Genomic DNA, 20,088 nt, shown 5'->3' on the forward strand with positions numbered 1-20,088 from the left:
GGAGTTTTCCAAAGGAGGCATTGCAAGATCAACCAAGCCGCTCCAGCTTGTTCACACTGATGTGTGTGGACCAATCAATCCACCTTCTTTTGGTAAAAGTAGATACTTTCTGCTTTTCATTGATGACTTTAGTAGAAAGAGTTGGGTTTATTTCTTGAACCAAAAATCTGAAGCTTTTGCTGCTTTTAAAAATTTCAAAGTACTTGTGGAGAAAGAAAGTGGCTATGAAATTAAAGCTCTAAGGTCCGATAGAGGAGGCGAATTCACTTCAAACGAATTTAATGACTTTTGTCAGTCTCATGGAATTCGTCGCCCTCTAACGGTACCTTATTCACCCCAACAAAATGGAGTTGCAGAGAGAAAGAATCGAACGATTCTTAATATGGCTCGATGTATGTTGAAAGCTAAAAGTATGCCCAAGGAATTTTGGGCCGAAGCTGTTTCTTGTGCAGTTTATTTGAACAACAGGTCTCCAACAAGAAATGTTAGAGTACAAACCCCTCAAGAAGCATGGAGTGGAAGAAAGCCAAGTGTCAACATTTGAGAATCTTTGGGAGCATAGCCTATGCTCATGTGCCACATCAAGGGAGAGCAATGCTTGACGATCGAAGTGTCAAGCATGTATTTGTTGGCTATGATACGAGTTCAAAAGGCTACAAGTTATACAACCCAAGCAGCGGTAAGGTGGTGGTAAGTCGCGATGTTGAATTTGATGAAGAATTGGCATGGGATTGGGAAGCTCAGGAAGAAACTTCATATGATTTTCTTCCATACTTTGGTGATGAAGAAGAACCAGAGACCGTGGAACCTGTGCAGGATACAACTCCACCTCCTTCTCCAACCAATGTTGCATCTCCCTCTTCTCAAGAAAGTTCAAATGAACAGCCGCAAAGGACAAGGAGTATTCAAGAGCTCTATGAGGACACAGAAGAAGTTACTTATTTTGATTTTTTATGTTGTCTCTTTGCTGACAGTGAACGAATGAACTTTGATGAAGATGTTACAAACAAAAAGTGGAGACAAGCCATGGAGGAGGAGACTGAGTCAATAGAGAAGAACAACACTTGGGAGTTAACAACTCTTCCTAAGGGTCATCGAGCAATTGGAGTGAAATGGGTATACAAAATAAAGAAGAATGCTGATGGAGATGTGGAGAAATACAAGGCAAGACTTGTGGCTAAAGGCAACAAGAAAAGGCAAGGCATTGACTATGAAGAAGTCTATGCACCTGTTGCCCGCATGGAGACGATTCGTTCGCTGATCTCTTTGGTGGCGCAAATGAAGTGGAAGATCCATCAACTAGATGTCAAGTCAGCCTTCTTGAATGGCTATCTTGAAGAAGAAGTCTATGTTGAACAACCATTGGGCTTCGTGGTCAAAAACCATGAAGATAAAGTGTTGAGCTTGAAGAAAGCTTAATATGGATTAAAGCAAGCCCCACGAGCATGGAATAGTTGCATCGACAAATATTTTCAAAACAATGGGTTTACTTGTTGTCTCCATGTATATGCTCTTTACCTTAAAGTTCATACTAATGGAGATATCTTACTTGTTTGTCTTTATGTTGATGTTCTTATTTTTACGGGCAATAACTCAAGTTTTTTTGAAGCTTTTAAGAAAGATATGTCCTGTGAGTTTGAGATGAAATTTTTATCTCTCAAGAAAGCTATACAAAAGAGATATCGAAAAAGTTCAACAAGCTCGATTGCAACCTCGTGAACACACTGATGGAGAGTGGGACAAAATTATCCAAGTTTGATGAAGGATAAAAAGTGGATCCCACATTTTTGAAAAGTCTTGTGGGAAGTTTGAGGTACTTGCCTTGTACCAGGCCAGATATACTCTTTGCAGTTGGAATAGTAAGCCGCTTCATGGAAGCTCCTACCTCCACTCATTTGAAAGTTACTAGAAGAATTCTTCGCTACCTAAAAGGTACGATTGACTTTGGGCTATTTTATTCTTCTTCTAGTGATTTCAGTCTTATGGGATTTTGTGATAGTGATTATGCGGGAGATACCGATGATAGAAAAAGTACAACTTGCTTTGTGTTTTTCTTGGGTGATTCTGTTATTTCTTGGACTTCAAAGAAACAGTCCATTGTTACTCTCTCGACTTGTGAAGCTGAATATGTAGCAGCAACATCTTGTACGTGTCATGCTATTTGGCTGAGAAGATTATTAAAGGAGCTTAATTTACCACAAATTGAAGCTACAGAGATTTGTATTGACAACAAATCCGCACAGGCACTCGCGAAGAATCCAGTATATCATGATCGAAGCAAGCATATAGACACAAGGTATCAGTTCATTAGAGAATGCATTGCCAAGATGGAAGTCGAGCTCAAACATGTGAAGTCTCATGATCAAATTACAGATATCTTCACAAAGCCTCTCAAGTTTGAAGATTTTGAGAGATTGAGATCCTGTCTTGGAATGAAGAGAAAAAATCAAAATTAAGGGAGAGATTTGTGGGACCTATTCAAATAAAAAATAAATAAAAGAAAAAAAAGCAAAACAAAAGTTGGCAACAAGTTGATATGGACGATAACAAGATGGCAATTTGCAAATTTGCAAATTGCAACGAATGAATTTGATTGGCTCAGTTGGACGGCTCCTTTGCTTATAAGTAGAGTCATTCGGTTTCATTTCAAGTACATCAAATCGAGAGAAGCAACAGAGACTTAGAGAGAGTAATCGACAGATTGTAGTCTGTGAGATAAATAGTGAGTGGGAGTAATATTGTAGTGAGGTATTTAAAATAAAGAGTGTTATTTCTTTAGAAGTTGTAGTAGTCTCTTGACACTATTAAGTTGTAATATTATAGTGGTAATATTGCTCCGCTGGGGTATTGTATTTTATCCCGTTAAAATATTTGGTGTCGTTGTTACTCTCTTGTGTTATTGTTATTTACCGTGGATATTATTCCTGGGCGGGATTATTATTTTTTTCCAACAATTAATTCTGGTTTGTCACACCATACATGCACATTAAAGATTAAGATAATCCAGAAAAGAATCAAGCATTCAATAAAATTATTTCAAACATGCGACTAATGACTAGACCTATGTCAACAATCCTATTATAACAATTTCATAAGAGCACAAAGCATGAAAAGTAAGACCAATACTTGCTTTTTGTTAATAAACTACTGCCACTTCCATTTCAATAAACATAGGGAAATTCAATAGACGACATGGAGAATGACATATTTCTATATTTAGAAACTCTTTAATCTTAACCTTCTCCTTTTATCCTTAATAACATGCTCTTATAGCCATATAAATCTAATGATATATTCAAGACTATAAGTTCTAAAGGTACCTTTGATATGTGCCGACCAACTCCAACTCCGTGCGACCGTGCCTCCTATAAATGAAAATGGAGGGAGTACTATAATAGCTTGAACTTAGGCAATGGCTTAACCTTTTTGTTCTGTCAAAATAGATCATTAGAGAAGGAGATCTCGTGCACCGGGTAGTGTTCATTGTTCGTAGACAAGTAAAAAGAAGCCAAAACCTTAGTAAAGGGATGGTCGCCACGAGCATACTTGAGCCTGGAGGCTTCTTTGGAGATGAGCTTCTTTCCTGGTGCTTACGTCGTTCCTTCATTGATAGACTTCCAGCTTCTTCAACAACCTTCACTTGCATAGAATCCACAGAAGCATTTGGCTAAGATGCAAACCATCTACGATTTATCGATCACAAATCACTTTAGATACAAATTTGCAAATGATCGAGAGGCTTAAGCGAACAGCTAGGCATTATTCATCCAATTGGAGAACGTGCATGGGCTACTGTGAATATATAGTTAGGTTGGCGCCGTTACATGATGAGGACAAGTCGTCCGGTAAATCAGGTGACGGAGATTGGGGATAACGATCATCGCCTTCGAAAGTATGCTGCAATGTTCTTGTCGATCAGGCCACGCGATCATCTTGAATAGTGATGTAAGAGCTTTGATCACTATATCCTTGTGAGCACGTGATTTTTGCCCTATATGAATTGCTCCTATAAAATTCAAGAAAATAAAATTTTCCCATTATTTGCAATTTTATATATTTTTCGTAGAATTTTTAATTGTTTGCATTTTTGTGCATGTTTTAACTTCATTAAAATCATACCATGCATTGCATTTAGGTTTTATTGTTTACATTTTTAAGGTTAATTAGTTAATTATTTGTTTTATTAAAAAGGAAAATCACAAAATGGCCCAATTGTTGCATTTTTGGCTTTAATTTTAGAATAGTAGTTTTTTTCTTTTTATTTAGGCTTAAATGATTTTTATATTTGTTGTAAATAGATAATTAGCTTAATTTTGCAAACTAGATCAATTTAGGATTTAATTTAGGATTTTAATTAATTATAGAAAAAGACAAAAAAATATATAAAAGAAAACAAAAGAAAAAGGATTTGTGAAAAAGGGGTTTGATTTAGTTTTGAATTTGGGCCAAATCTCTGCTCCAAACCCGTCCAAACCAGGCCCAAAACTCGGGTCACCCGGTCCAGCCCCCCTATTAACCAAACGACGTCGTTTCGGAGGCGTTCAATCCCAGCCGTTGATCTCCATTGATCAAACGGTTGGGAACTAAGGCCTCCCTTAGTATAAGAGTGTCCGAAATTAGCCCCATACCCCATTCGACCCCCCTACTCCATCTCTAACCAGTTCTGAAGAATAAACCCTAGCCGCCCTAACACTCTTTCGACTCACCAGTCGGCGCCGCCACCCTTAACACCCCCATCTTCTAACCAGACAACCCCCACACTTCCCTCATCTCACACTTCCTTTCAATTACATTAGAAACCCCACCAAGATCGGTGATCTTTAGATCTAAGCACCCAGAAGAAATCCTAGTTCGACCTTGTGCAAATTGCTTGGGGTATTTTGTTCGATTTGGGTCAAGACTTATTTGAATCGATTGCTCTTGATAAGAGCAATCATTTTGCGTTAGTTTTGACCCATTTCGAAGTCATCGGATTCCGGCCAAGTCACCATTGACCAACCAAGTTTCATCGCCTTCATTGTTTGTCGATTAGCCGCGTTTGTCCATTCATGTCCGGCCAAATCAGTATACTCTTCTTTCCTTTTAACTTGTTTCTTTTTCTGTTTATTGTTTTGATTAGTTCAATTAAGATAGATTATTAGGGTAATTGCATGATTAATTAGTTAAATGCATATGTTAGATTAGTATAATTGTACGCTGATTTTTGGGCACCAACTAATCAGCCCATTTGATTTGGTTCAAGGTTGGACCTATTTTTGTGATAGGCAGGCCCGACAATTTCAATTGTTTTGAGCCCAGAATCAGGTTTGGTTCTGAGGAAATTATTAAGCACTAAGAGGTTAATTTGGGGATTTTAACTTGAAGGAATCTTTCCTAACTATCTAGGAAGTTTCTAGGAAGGTTGGAATTGGGTGGTTTAACAAACATGTTTAAAATTGAGGGTCTGAAATGAAAAAAGAAAATTGGGGAAAGGAGTAATAGTAAAAGTTTAAGATCAAGTCTGCTGCCCTAAGACCCCTATATAAGAGTCTCATTTCCTTGATGTTGAGGGCAGAGGTCTGGAGTCCAAAAATAGAAACGGCTGAGGATTTTCTTCAAAAATACAGATTTTTAAAGTTCCTTATCTGCAAAAAGTGTTGTCCTAAGTCCTTTCTGATCTCTCACAAGTAAACTAGAAGAAATTTTCTGGAATTTTCAAACTCCAAAAAGCTGAAACATGGTTTAATTCTAGAAAGAAGCTGTGGTTGCTTTGTTGTTGCTATTTTGCTCACAATTTGGCTGAAATTTTCACTTGGTTTTGGTTTGGCATCCAGGTATTTCTTGGACCTTGAGTGGCATGGGATGGCAAGTTTGAAGTGTGTAGTTAGAAATGTGGAAACCTTCATGTTACCTTGTTGATTGTTTTTATCTCTATTTTCTCTAAGCTCATCCATTCTATGTAATAATTCAGCTTTTCTTATATGCACCTTTGTTTGCTTATTCATATACTGATGCTGTATCATATTTGTGAACTTTGAGTTTAAGAGCTAGGTTATTATGTTGGGTTGTGATATGATTTAAAATCCCCTCATTAGGTATATAGAATGATCTAACTATCTGTATAAGGCCACTGAGTCAGATGATGAATGTTTTCTTTGGTTTGGTTCAAACATTTTTAAGTCCGCTTAAGTAAGATGTTGATTTTCATATGTTGAGTTGATTCATACTGTAATTTCATGGGTTTACCTCTTGTTGAAGTCTGGTTTCGAGCATCTGGGCCTCTTAAGGGTCATAATTGAGTGAGAAGGTTTTTATCCATCATCTATTAAAGATTTTCAAATGGTGTAAGGTTTTCATATTGTTGTGGCAGTCATATCTTGAAATCAGCATACTTAAATAGCAATTTAAAACCCATATGTGCATTGCTAGCTTGAATAGTGAAACAATATTTCTTTTATATACATGCCATGGTCATTTGGTTGTGATAGCTTTCTGGGCCTGTATGTCGTAGTGTTGCAGTGATAACAGTCTAATGGGCTCGATCAGTTTTGCTAGGCTTCGGATGTTTTGCACTTTGTTTGGGCTCGATCTTGAGCCCTATAACTTTCAGCTTCTATTTCCCCCAAAGGCAGTTATTCGGAGTGCGGTATTGGGCCTGGGCTTGTGTCTCACTTGGAAATGGATAAGAACCCGCCTAGCCACATTTCTGGGTTCATTTCGAACCCAATTTTCTTTTTCAACAATTTCTTTGGGTATAAGCTCAAACTAATTGGCTCTAAACAATCAATGGCCCAAGCATGTACCCCAAACCTTCTTTCTAATAGTTATAACTTAATTTTCTTTTATCATTTGTAAGTAGAAATATACCTTAGGCTTAATTTATTGCCATTGTTTTAATAGATTGAGGTGTGCCATTTTAGTTAAATCATCTATGGCCCTCCCAAATATTATTATTAGTTATTAAAATGAACCCTCGTAGAAAAGCCTTTAGGCGCATGTTAAAAATATTATTGTGATTGTGTACACGTTCGCGTGACATAATTACGATTCTAAAAACCAACTCGGAGTATACGTCCACGCAACTTCGATCAAATATTCTTAATAATAAAATTGTTTTAATAGGCTGCAAATTTGAATTTAGTTTGAGGTGTGCCAGCCACCATTTAGTCATTCATGGCCCTCGTATTAATTTCATAACCTAGATATAAAAATGACAAATGCTCGTAGTTGCTCTAGGCCCGATTAATATACCATCGTGATTGCGTACACGTTCGCGTGACATGATTATGATTTCTAAAAACAAAACCGGAGTATGCGTTTGCGCAACTTTGGCCAAAGTTTCTTAATAATAATATTAAAATATTATTAATTGTGGACACGTTCGCGTGACATGATTTTTGACGCGCCAAACAAACGGGTACACGTACGCGTGACCTGTTTTAAGATGATTTCTTAATTAAAAAGGCAAATGCACATAGGTTCTAAAATCAGTAATTAAACAATTTTAATGAGCCAAGTATGATCAAAGCGACCATGCTAGAACCACGGAATTCGGGAGTGCCTAACACCTTCTCCCGAGTTAACAGAATTTCTTACCTGGATTTCTGTGTTTGCATCACGTGCATTTGACTTAGGGAACTCAACACAGGGGTTGGGTTCGTCTAGGACAGGTGTACCCAAAATAATAGACCATCCTGATGCATCTTACGTGCTATGTGAACATTTATTTGTTTTGGCTTGCATGCTGACCGACTAGGAAAGACAATCAGGGGAAAAACCAAGAGTGGCGTAGAAAGGAAATAAACCCGGTATTTAAAAATATCCCGAAACTCTGCCTAATTGTTTTTTAGAAAAAAAGGATTTGAAAAAGAAAAACAAAAGAAAAAAAGAAGCAAAAAGAGTCTTTTCAAAACGAGTCACTCACGTTTTCTTTTTAAATTATGTCAAGACTGCCCAAACTACACAGATCTAATTTCCACCGGATGTGGGATACGTAGGCAATCCACATAGGATTCTATCATAACCATAAAATGAAAAAAGAAAAAAAGAGAATGGAAATAAATCGAGGGAAAATAAATAATGACAAAACAAGAGAGGGAAGAAAATGCATGAATAAAAGAGGAAAGACAAGAATCAAGCAAAGCGGGAACAAAAGGAAAGAGAGAAAGATAAATGCAAGATGAAAAGAATTAGTAAAAGTCGGGATAATGCAAGCAGCCGTTCAAATGCATAATAGCAAGGGTTAACTGTTTAGATGCATCGCATCCCCAACGTGCGGTTGCCTTTCTGTTAAGCTCTTAATCGCAAACAAGTTTTCTTGTTGTCATCAAATTCAGGCAGGTGGTTAGTTTGATCGGCATTCTGGCAACCCACTCGTACAACACCAGGTCTAAGAACAAGTTGATTATGGCTGACCAAGAACTGGATGCAAGTGTTATTGATCCGTCAAGAGAGGGGGAAGAGTCTAAGGTTAATCTCAAAGAGGAACTGTATAAGTTGAAACATCAGATGGCCGAAATGTACCAAGCCTGGGTGAAAGGGCATCCCCCACCATCATACCCTGCTTTCATCCCACCATTAGCTCAGTCCCAAGAACATTCCATTGCTGATTCATATCCACAAAATGCACCAGGTTTCACCCACTACCACCATTATCAAGGTACTACTTCCCAAACCACACAAGCACCACCAGCCAAAACAATCCCATACCCCCCTCCACAAACCACCCCTGTTTTCGTAGCACCCCCGCCGGCTAGACTTCATCGATCCTCCAGTGAACCATTATTCCAGACCCAAGAGAATCAGTACTATCCCCCAGAGCCTACTTTTAGGGGCCCAGATCATCACTCTTATACTCCTCGTTTCGATCTCCCTGTTGAAACTGATAAATTGCCTAAAAACCTGGAGCAGGAGGAGAATTTCAGGAAGGTAGGAAGCTTGGGACAATCTTTCAGAAACATGCAGGGATTGGGATGCCAGGTGAGCGTAGCCTACAAAGATTTGTGTCTATTCCCTGATGTTCAACTACCTGTGGGATTCAAGATGCCTAAGTTCGACCTGTGTGACAGGCACGGAGACCTGGTGGCCCATTTGAGGGGATTTTGTAGCAAAATGAGAGGAGCTGGTGGAAGAGATGAGCTGTTAATGGCATACTTCGGCCAGAGTCTGAGTGCGCGGCGTTAGAATGGTACACACGTCAAGATCACAGCATATGGTATACATGTGATGATCTGGCCCAATCATTTGCACGGCACTTCCTGTATAACATAGAGATTGTTCCAGATTGTTTGTCCCTGACTAAGATAGAAAAGAAGCCAGGAGAAAGTTTCAGAGAATATGGTTTTCGCTGGAGAGAACAAGCGTCAAGTGTCAACCCGCCAATGGAGGAAAATGAGATGGTAGAATACTTTCTGCAGGCTCTGGAGCTTACTTACTTTGGCCATCTGATATCGACCATTGTCAATTCATTCAACGAGGTAGTAAAGATGGGCGGCATGGTGGAAGAAGGGCTTAAGTCGAGCAAAATCATGAGCTACTCGGCCATCAAAGCAACCACTCAAGCCATCCAGAATGGTACCAGAGGAGTGATTGGAAAGAAGAAGAAAGAAGATGTGGCAACAGTTGATTCAGGATCATGGTTTGGACCGAAGGACCCGTCACACCATTATACCCAGCCTCGACCCCATCACCGAACCTACACCCAAACTCCATATAATCCACCCCAACATTACTTCCCATCACCAGAACCTCATATTTTTGTCCAGCACGCCCAATCATACACTCAACCTCCCTCTTACCCACATTGGCGTGCCCCAATCCCACAAAATGCTTACCCACCTCCGCGAGCCTACCGTAATCCTACAGGTCCAGGTTTCCGGCCCAAACCAGTATTCATAAATGAGAGGTTGCAACGGAAGAAAACTTTCACCCCGTTAGGGGAGTCTTATACTAGCCTGTTCCAGAGATTGAGGCAGTTGGATGTGCTGAGGCCAATTGAGTCGAAACTCGGTCTCGACCATGTTAGGGGCGTGGATTTGATTCTGCAGCTGCGCTACCGCTTGTTGAGCCTGCAATATTTTAAAAATTAGTCGTAGGCTTACCCCATCACCTTTGCCTTGGGGCGCTTCTCGAGCTGTTGGTCGGGATCCATGCGAACACTATTTTTGGGATCAGTTGGCAAATTGATGTTGATGGCCTCCTACGAGTTACCATCGGCCGAGTCGGCAGTTGGGAAACCGTTGGGATCGGCAGGAGGCATATCGTTGCTGGGCCCCAAATTATTATTTTCGCCGTGATTACCAGACTAGCGTCAACGTTTAAGTGCACAGATTGAGAGTTTGATATTTTTAGGCTGACCTGAAATTAAGATTTTAAAGAACAAGCGTAAAATAAGGTGTGCTTTGGAGACTCATATCAAATCACCACTATTATCCTTAGCCCCATGCTGGGTACCAAAATATTTACCCCAAAATTGGATAACAATTAAAGTTTTACGCAGTTTTAAGGATGTGTGGTTTAATTCAACACATATTTAAGAATATAAAATAAATGAATTAGAAGCGAAATAAACGATCAAACCAATTGCAATGTTATGACCAAGACTGAACTTTGATTGAACAATGACCTCGTCCTCGATTGGATCATCGGTTCGATCCCAGTCTTGAATGAAGAACAGAATAAGTGAACAAGGTTCTCAACAGTAGCTAAAAGACAGAAAATAAACTTGTATTGCTTTGATTTTCGTGTTACAATATGTGTTACAAAAGAAAACTTCCCCATCCCCAGTATAAGTCTAAAAAAGGTAGAAATCTTCCTTTCCCGGTAATTATTGATCCATAATCGACGAGATCGGCACCGTGATATCCAGATGAGTGCGAGTATCACGGACCTCTATCCGTCATGCGTACGTAACTGTTCGCCCTGTCTCGCGAGGTCTTAGATCTCATTCTTGGCCCGGGGCACGTCGCTTTACCATACCCGATGACGGACACATCGTTCACTCTTCCTGGACCTCGATACAAAGGGTCTATAACCTCGATTACAATTTCATGCATCCGTGCTTTCCCTCCGTTTTGTTGTCGGGAATCGAGGCAGACATTACCCTGATTTTACCCGTACACAAATAAGTCACTCAAAAGTGTGATACATTGAAGCACGAATCTTTGAAGATACTCTACATCAAGCACAAACAGAGATGTTTCATAGGTTTTAAAATCGAACTTGCAAAACCTGGGAATTCTCTAACGTACTTTTTTCACCATGCAAAAAATTAAAACAGATAATCAAAGATATCTGCTCTCTAAATTTTGTAGGTTAAACAAAGGTCAACTATAAAGCATCCATAACTAATATTGACAACACAATTGAACTTTCTTATAAGTAGACATGTTTAATCAATACAATTATTTTAAAGGCATGACCTTTTCAATGTAAGACTCTACATAGTTGATATCATAAAGAAATGAAAAAGCACAAAAGTTATGACCAAAACTGATGGCATGAATGCAAAGATGTGGCTATAAATCGTCATGTTATATGAATGCACTTTTATCACTACCATCAATCATGGATGAATGAAACGGATAGCTTAAATACTTTAACAAGAATGCAACTAAAGGAATTAACTATTTACAATTCAAGATCTTTAATGCTCAGACTGCTCAGAATGTTTTCATAGGAATATCTATCCCTTTAATAAGTGTATGGGTCAGAATCTGAACTCACGGTAATTAATGGAGTTAATCTCCTCTTGAGCTAATCCATAATTAATAAGTGGTACAGCCACTTATTTATAAGAGGATTCGACTCTTGTCCGATTGAATCTACGAGGGCAAGGCCCATTCATTCCCCCACGGGGGTGGAACCTCAGCGTGGCCACGGCCATTTATTGCCAGCTCACGAAGCTCACATCTATAAATACTAAGAGTGGAAGCCCTAGAAAGGGGGCTGCTTCTTCACCACTAGTGAGAGGAGAGAGAATCGAGAAAATATACCCTCTTATGGGAAAAGAAAACACCATTGTAAGGTTCTGAACCTCTCCATGTAGAGGCAGACCAAACAAATATTATCAATAAAGGTTTCTAATGCCTCTACCCTTATTCCTGAGTACTTATTTTCGTTTCTTTCATTGGGTCTAACGGATTATTACGATTTGCTATGATTATCCCGTGATTTATTTATATTGTTTTATACTCGTAAGTTTTGTAATAACTTTTGAGCAAACAATTTGGCGCCGTCTGTGGGGATTTCATAGCAAAATCGCGTAGTTCTTCCCTGGACCCAAAAGGAAAGAAGCGCCAAACTCGAAGGGGAGCTCGAAGATCTCAAATCAAGATCTAAGTCTTCTCCCTCTCTCCAATCTCAGATAGTGCAAACAAGAAGAAAGGGCCCCCTCCTTTCCTAAGGGAAGGTCTCTATAAGGTATACGAGCTCCGGTCAGAAACCGGCGCGGAGATATCTCGAGCCGAGAGTCGCCTCAAGACAGCCTATACACCCTGGTTGGGAAGACAATGGATAAGCCGCTCAAGGCCTCGAATCCAAAACGAGTTTCAGCACTCAATACCCCACAATATGGGACTCAGGCCACGAGCCTTCGTCATCAAAATCGACCAAGTTCAACTACGGTTGAACCAAGTTAGGCTATGCGCCTTCACAAACAAGTTCAACTACGGTTGAACCGACTCAGGCTACGCGCCTTCGCCAACAAAATTCAACTACGGTTGAACCAAGTCAGGCTATGGGCCTTCACAAACAAGTTCAACTACTGTTAAACCGGGACTCAGGCTACGCGCCTTCGCCAACAAGTTCAACCACGGTTGAACCATGTCAGGCTATGCGCCTTCACCAATAAGTTCAACTACGGTTGAACCAAGTCGGGCTACACGCCTTCGCCAACAAGTTCAACTACGGTTGAACCAACTCAGGCTACGTGCCTTCGCCAACAAGTTCAACTACGGTTGACCGGTACTCAGGCTACGCGCCTTCACCAGAAAGTTCAACTACGGTTGAACCGGGACTCAGGCTATGCGCCTTCGCCATTATATCAAGGCTATGCGCCTTCGTCAAAGAGTTCAACTACGGTTGAACCAAGACAGGCTATGAGCCTTCAACAGAAAGTTCAACTACGGTTGAACCGGGACTCAGGCTACGCGCCTTCGCCAACAAAATTCAACTACGGTTGAACCAACTCAGGCTACGCGCCTTCGCCAACAAGTTCAACTACGGTTGAACCGGGACTCAGGCTACGCGCCTTCGCTAACAAAATTCAACTACGGTTGAACCAAGTCAGGCTATGCGCTTCACAAACAAGTTCAACTACGGTTGAACCAAGTCAGGCTACGCGCCTTCACCAGAAAGTTCAACTACGGTTGAACCGGGACTCAGGCTATGCGCCTTCGCCATTATATCAAGGCTATGCGCCTTCGTCAAAGAGTTCAACTACGGTTGAACCAAGACAGGCTATGAGCCTTCAACAGAAAGTTCAACTACGGTTGAACCGGGACTCAGGCCATGAGCCTTCGCCGTCAAAATCGACCAAGTTCAACTACGGTTGAACCAAGACAGGCTACGCGCCTTCACCAGAAAGTTCAACTACGGTTGAACCGGGACTCAGGCTATGCGCCTTCGCCATTATATCAAGGCTATGCGCCTTCGTCAAAGAGTTCAACTACGGTTGAATCGAGACAGGCTACGCGCCTTCACCAGAAAGTTTAACTACGGTTGAACCGGGACTCAGGCCATGGGCCTTCGCCGTCAAAATCGACCAAGTTCAACTACGGTTGAACCAAGACAGGCTACGCGCCTTCACCAGAAAGTTCAACTACGATTGAACCGGGACACAGGCTATGCGCCTTCACCATTATATCAAGGCTATGCGCCTTCAACAGAGAGTTCAACTACGGTTGAATCGAGACAGGCTACGCGCCTTCACCAGAAAGTTCAACTACGGTTGAACCGGGACCCAGGCCATGAGACTTCGCCGTCAAAATCGACTAAGTTCAACAACAGTTGAACCGGGACTCAGGCTATGCGCCTTCGTCACTATATCAAGGCTATGCGCCTTCGCCAAAAGTTCAACTACGGTTGAACCAAGACGGGCTACGCGCCTTCACCAACAAGTTCAACCACAGTTGAACCAAAACAGGCTACGAGCCCTCGCCACCAAATTTAACAAAGTCCAACAACAGTCGAACTGGGACTCCGGCTGCGTACCTCCGCCAATAAATCCAGCCACGGTCGAACCTAGACTCAAGCTATGTGCCTTCGCTAATAAATCCAACGAGCTAGACCTCGCTCGAACTACAAGAATGGACGCCTTCGTCCTCAACTTTAGCAAGTCTGACCCATGTCGAACCGAGACTCAGGCCAAACGCTTTCATCTGTGAAAGCAAAGCCCGACCTCCAACAAATCAAAGCGCAGGATAGGCACCCTCGCCATTTCAAGTAAGTTCCCCCAACTCGAATTAAGATTCGGGCCGCGTAAAGTTCGGCCCCAGTCAAACTACGAGGCCACGTTTTTTACTATCACGACCGGTAGTTCGACCGCGCCCGAACTGGGACTAAGGCTAAGCACCGCTATCGCCAAATAACGGCCAAGGCTCGCCCGCACCGAGCTGAAAAAGCAAGGCTATCAATTACATTATGGCTACAGCCATCGCCGCCAACTGTCAGCCTAGATTCGACTACGGTGAGTAAACGACTCGACGACAGTCGAAGTCACCTACATAGCTAAGGCTATCAATTACATTATGGCTAAGGCCATCGCCGCCAACGGTCGACCTAGATTCGACTACGGTGAGTAAACGAATCGACGACGGTCGAAGTTGCCTCTATGGCTAAGGCCGTCGATTCTATCACGACTAAAGTCGTCGATTTAAATTCGACTAGGGCCGCCAACGTGAACGGTCAACAAAAAGCGCAACAAAAACTCTAAAGAACGAAAGAAAAACAGTGACAAAAAACAAGCACAAGGCAGGCAATGGAAAAGAAAATTTGTATATTTACAAAGTCAATTGCGGGTCATCCCCGCTTACACCCGGCCAAGGCCGATCAATACAAGAAATAAAAAAAATAATAATACAAGAAACGCCTAAAACGCCAAGCGGCGAACAAGACAAGAAAAAATGCATAATCTTTTTACTCGGTGCCGTCTGCGCCACCGTCTGCACCAGCATCAGCCTCTGACGTCACCGCGTCAAAACCACAATCGGCACGTGCCTCATGAGCCTTCTGACGTGCCCCCTTGAAAGCAGCCTCGGTCACGACTCCAGCCTCCCACAAACTCTTATATACATCACGTTGGGCCTCGGCAAAGACCCAAAGTTCCCGAGCCTGGCTGGAAGAAGCGGCCTGATCCCGTAGCCGCTGATTCTCTTCTTCTAAGGCTGTGATCCGGTCCGCCATGACCTGGGCGTCCTGCTCAAAGACACCAATCCGCTCCTCGAGGCTCGCCTCTCTAAAGGCCGCAACATCCCTTTCCAATGCCCGTTGGGATTCGTGCACGCGGATAGCCTCCTCCAACGCCCCGGCCCTCGACGAAGCATCCCTCACTTGAAGCTTCAATGCCGCGACCTCACCCTCAAACGCGGTCACTTTCCCGCTCCATGCCGCAGCGGCCTCCGCCGCCTTGGCCTCGCCCCGGCGTTCGCACTCAGCTGCGACCCTCTTCACCGCTTCGAGCTCCTCATCCTTTCGGCGGAGCTGCTCCTCGAGAGCACTCGTCCGGCCAAGTTTTTGCTGCGTCTGAAGCTCCCGCCTCGCCAGCTCTTCGACCAAGGCCCGGCTGCGAGGATCATTCCTCAAGCGCACGCGCAACTCTCGGCACTGATCTCGGTAGCGGCGATACTTCTCCAGCGCCCGCAAAAATATCCCCGAGCGGACCTTGGCTCGACTGATGCCCTCCACCTCCAACATATAAGAGTGCAAAGCAAAGACGACGATTAGAATAAAAGAATAAACCTAAGGCAAAGAAGAAGCGAACCGACGTAACAGTACATACCCTCAAGCCCATCACGGCTACCTCATTCATCAGCCCGACATCCGTAACGCCCCTCAACGATGCATTCTCGGCCTCCGAGCATAGCAGCTCGAACTGCGGCACCAAGCTTTCCCCTTGGAGCAATAAGTTCAATTTTGTGGGAACTTCGATAAAGCGAGATCACCTCTCTCTGCGCACCGCTGAATTGGTGGAGCCTTCCTGGAACATACGGACGTCGTCGGGATCCAGGTCGGATTCAGACTCATCCTCACCCACATCAGCAGCCGCTGAGGAACTACCTCCCGTCTCAGCGACTGGAACCACCAATTGAGTCGCCGAAGCGACGGTATCATCACGGCCTAAGCCAACCGGGGCAACCCCCATTGATTGTCCGCCCTCGAGGGCAGGCACCGCAGCCGCATTCCTCTCCGCGTTCGCCGGCGGGGAACCCAAATTAATTACCACAGGAGGAGCCGGCGCGAACGCGACCCTATGCCTTATCAACGGCCTCTCCTCCTCCCCATCTGATGACGATTCCGCTCTAGGGCGCGCAACCCCCGATGGCCCCTCGTCCCGAAGTAGGGTCCGTGATGGAGAAGAAACCGCTGAAGACTCGACTGATGCCGCCCTCGGTGTTGAGCGCGACACCGGCGCTGCAGTAAGCCGAGCAACTGCACCAGGCCGACGGAAGGCCAGCTGAGGGGCCCTGACGCGGCGTGCCCTCCCTAATCACAAGAAAACAAGGTTGACGAATAGAGTCGAAACAAAGCAGAACCTAAGAAGAAATCAATTTTTTACCTGCCACGGGCCTACGGCCATGCCTCTCCCAGAAAGACGCCCATGTGCGTATCCCCCGCGTATGAGGGAGTACGGCCTCGACCCACTCACGTATCCAAGACAATGGGGCTGGCGGCGACCTGTCAGCTACAAAAAAGACACGAGTTAACGCCCATGATCACAAATCATAAAGAGGGAAAGAAAAAGGAATTCAACCGCTAAAGAACTTACGTGCATGGTTCCAAGCCTCTGGGAACCCAGTAGCATCCGCCACCAGGTGCTTGGTCCTGATATAAAAGAAGTGCTCGAAAGGGCGAGGGTCGACCTCGTCATCCAACTTCATGACCAGGCCCCTCGACCCACGAGGGCACGCCTGAATCATGGTGTCGCGGACTCTCTGGGGAGCGTAGAGACTCAGCACATGCTGCAGCGTGACCTCCCTACGGGCCAATTCCGCGTACTTGATGAACATTGCCAACAATTTGTAGAGGGAAGGAGTGAGCTGACCCGGGCATACCCCATAATAACGGCAGAAATCCACCACCACATTGGGAGCGGGATGTTGAACCCCAACCTGAAAGGATAGGCATAAAAAATGCAGTATCCCCGGCGATCGGTGTGGACCCTCTCCTTGCTTCTAGCGAGAACAATGTGTGCATGGGTAGGAACGACCCCCTGTTCCCGTAATCGGGCCATCCCAATCTCCCCCATTAACGGGGCTTCATCCACCGGTTCCTCTCCACCGTCGACGGTGAAATCAATCGCCAGACCTCCGGGCCGAGGAACCACCTCGTCAACCGACGGAATTTCGCCGGACTCCATCTGTTCTGCACCTCCCATCGCCGGAGGTGGCCCTCCGACTACCGGAAGAGCACCGTGGGAAGAGCTGCCTGTCATTGTTGATCTACTAAAGACAAATGCTATCACAATCAAAGGAAAGAAAGGAGAAGATGAATTAGCGAAATGAAAAAGTTTCCTCAGAATCTCTCTCAGATGAACAATGAAGATATGAGAAATGAATGCCTCAACCCACCTTTATAGGCAACATAAATGGCTTTCGCGAAACCCAATAGCCATCATTAACTGCACGACCAACCGTAAAACGGTTTGATTCTGCCGAAGCAAGCGTCATTATGACAAGCTCCGCGAAGCGGCTTCTCAGCCATCCGCCAACGTCCCGCCGTCAGAATAATCGCAACGGCCTGCAAACGCTGAAAGAATGCGCCGTACGCCTTCAAAATTCTGGACGTGACCAAATACGTACCCGGCGCATACTCATTTTCCACGGCCACCCCCAATATATGAAAGGCTACGGCCATCGCCATTATATGAAAGGCTACGGCCACCTCCAATATATGAAAGGCTACGGCCATCGCCATTATATGAAAGGCTATGGCCACCTCCAATATATGAAAGGCTACGGCCATCTCCAACGTGTAAACGACTAAGGCCGCCGCCGTCAATAAGTCGATCCCCTTATTCGAGTTTTTTCAAATCACAATCGATGAAATCCGCTCATCGAGCTCGGCCAAAACACGACCTCAATAAGCGGAGGGACTAACTGTATGGGTCAGAATCTGACCTCACGGTAATTAACGGAGTTAATCTCCTCTTGAGCTAATCCATAATTAATAAGTGGTACGGCCACTTATTTATAAGAGGATTCGACTCTTGTCCGATTGAATCTACGAGGGCACGGCCCATTCATTCCCCCACGGGGACGGAACCTCAGCGTGGCCACGGCCATTTATTGCCAGCTCACGAAGCTCACATCTATAAATACTAAGAGTGGAAGCCCTAGAAAGGGGGCTGCTTCTTCACCACTAGTGAGAGGAGAGAGAATGGAGAAAATATACCCCTCTTATGGGAAAAGAAAACACCATTGTAAGGTTCTGAACCTCTCCATGGAGAGGCAGGCCAAACAAATATTATCAATAAAGGTTTCTAATGCTTCTACCCTTATTCCTGAGTACTTATTTTCGTTTCTTTCATTGGGTCCAACGGATTATTACAATTTGCTATGATTATCCCGTGATTTATTTATATTGTTTTATACTCGTAAGTTTTGTAATAACTTTTGAGATAACAGTTTCTTAATTCTATTATTGATATTTTTATAGAACTAGTATTAATAAACCAAAAAGAACAATACTATCATATTGAGACTACATGCAAATTTGGATTTATCATTACATTTCTTGTTATATACTTTATACTTTTTGAAAAAGATTATGGCAATGAAACTTTAAAGTGTTCAAGGAAAAATAACACTGTATAGCCGCCGTAAAAATAGTATATACATACATACATATTCTGTCTGTTATATACAAAAATTATACACTTTTTCGGTTACCAGATTTAATAATTTAGGGTGCGGGCTAAAAGTGATAATACCTCAAAGTTTAATACAACGGTCCAAATAGTTTGCAAGGCGTTGACCAAACACAAAAAATGGCGTTGTTCTACACTAACACTCTGTTTGGATCATTGTTCCCCATCGTTTTATAATGTATTGTATCGTATAGTTTTATGAATACAATGTTTGGATAGATTGTATTGTTAAAAATTTTTTTGTTGTTTAGTTTGACTGTATCGTACTACACTGTAACTGATAAGTATACTAAAATATCCTCAATTGTTTAAATATTAAATTTATCAAAATTTATGCATAAAAATAATTTTAAAAAACAAAACAGAAGAATGCAAAACACCTTAAGAAAACAAAACAAAGGACTAAAACAGAAGAAGGCAAAACAAAGGAGCACAACTAATTAAAATTGAGTTAAAAGCAAATTAGGAGAAAAAATAAAACAGAAGGCGGCAAAACACCTTTAACGTTGGGGCCAGAAGTTCTGGAAAAAAATAAAGTAGGTTATAGGTTGGAGATTTGGAGTTAAAATAGCAAAAAAAGCTAAAGGATAAAATATAATTATGGATTAATATGTTAGGGCATAATCGGAAAGAAAAATAGGAAACAATCCCGCCACACCAAATCGGTGTTTCAAAAAAGGGGACTTTTCATTGTTCCGGAACAATGGATTTAACAATACAATACAACCAATTTAACGAAACAATCAAAACAAACATTATTTTGGGATAACAATATAATACGATACAACGGGAACAACCATCCAGACAAGCTGTAAAACATAATTGATGGGAAAGTTTCTGATGAAAACACAATATGGAACATGAAAAAAGAAAAAAACGAAGAAACACGGAAGTTCCAACAACACAAAGAAGAAAAATTTACTTCATGTATCAAGTCACAAGTAATATGTGTTTTCAATTTAGCACTTAATTACCGATAAATTTAATACAATGATTAAAAGTAAATATTGATTGTGTGACGTGTG

The sequence above is a fragment of the Nicotiana attenuata genome, unplaced genomic scaffold, assembly GCF_001879085.1.
Source record: "Nicotiana attenuata strain UT unplaced genomic scaffold, NIATTr2, whole genome shotgun sequence".
NCBI lineage: Eukaryota > Viridiplantae > Streptophyta > Magnoliopsida > Solanales > Solanaceae > Nicotiana > Nicotiana attenuata.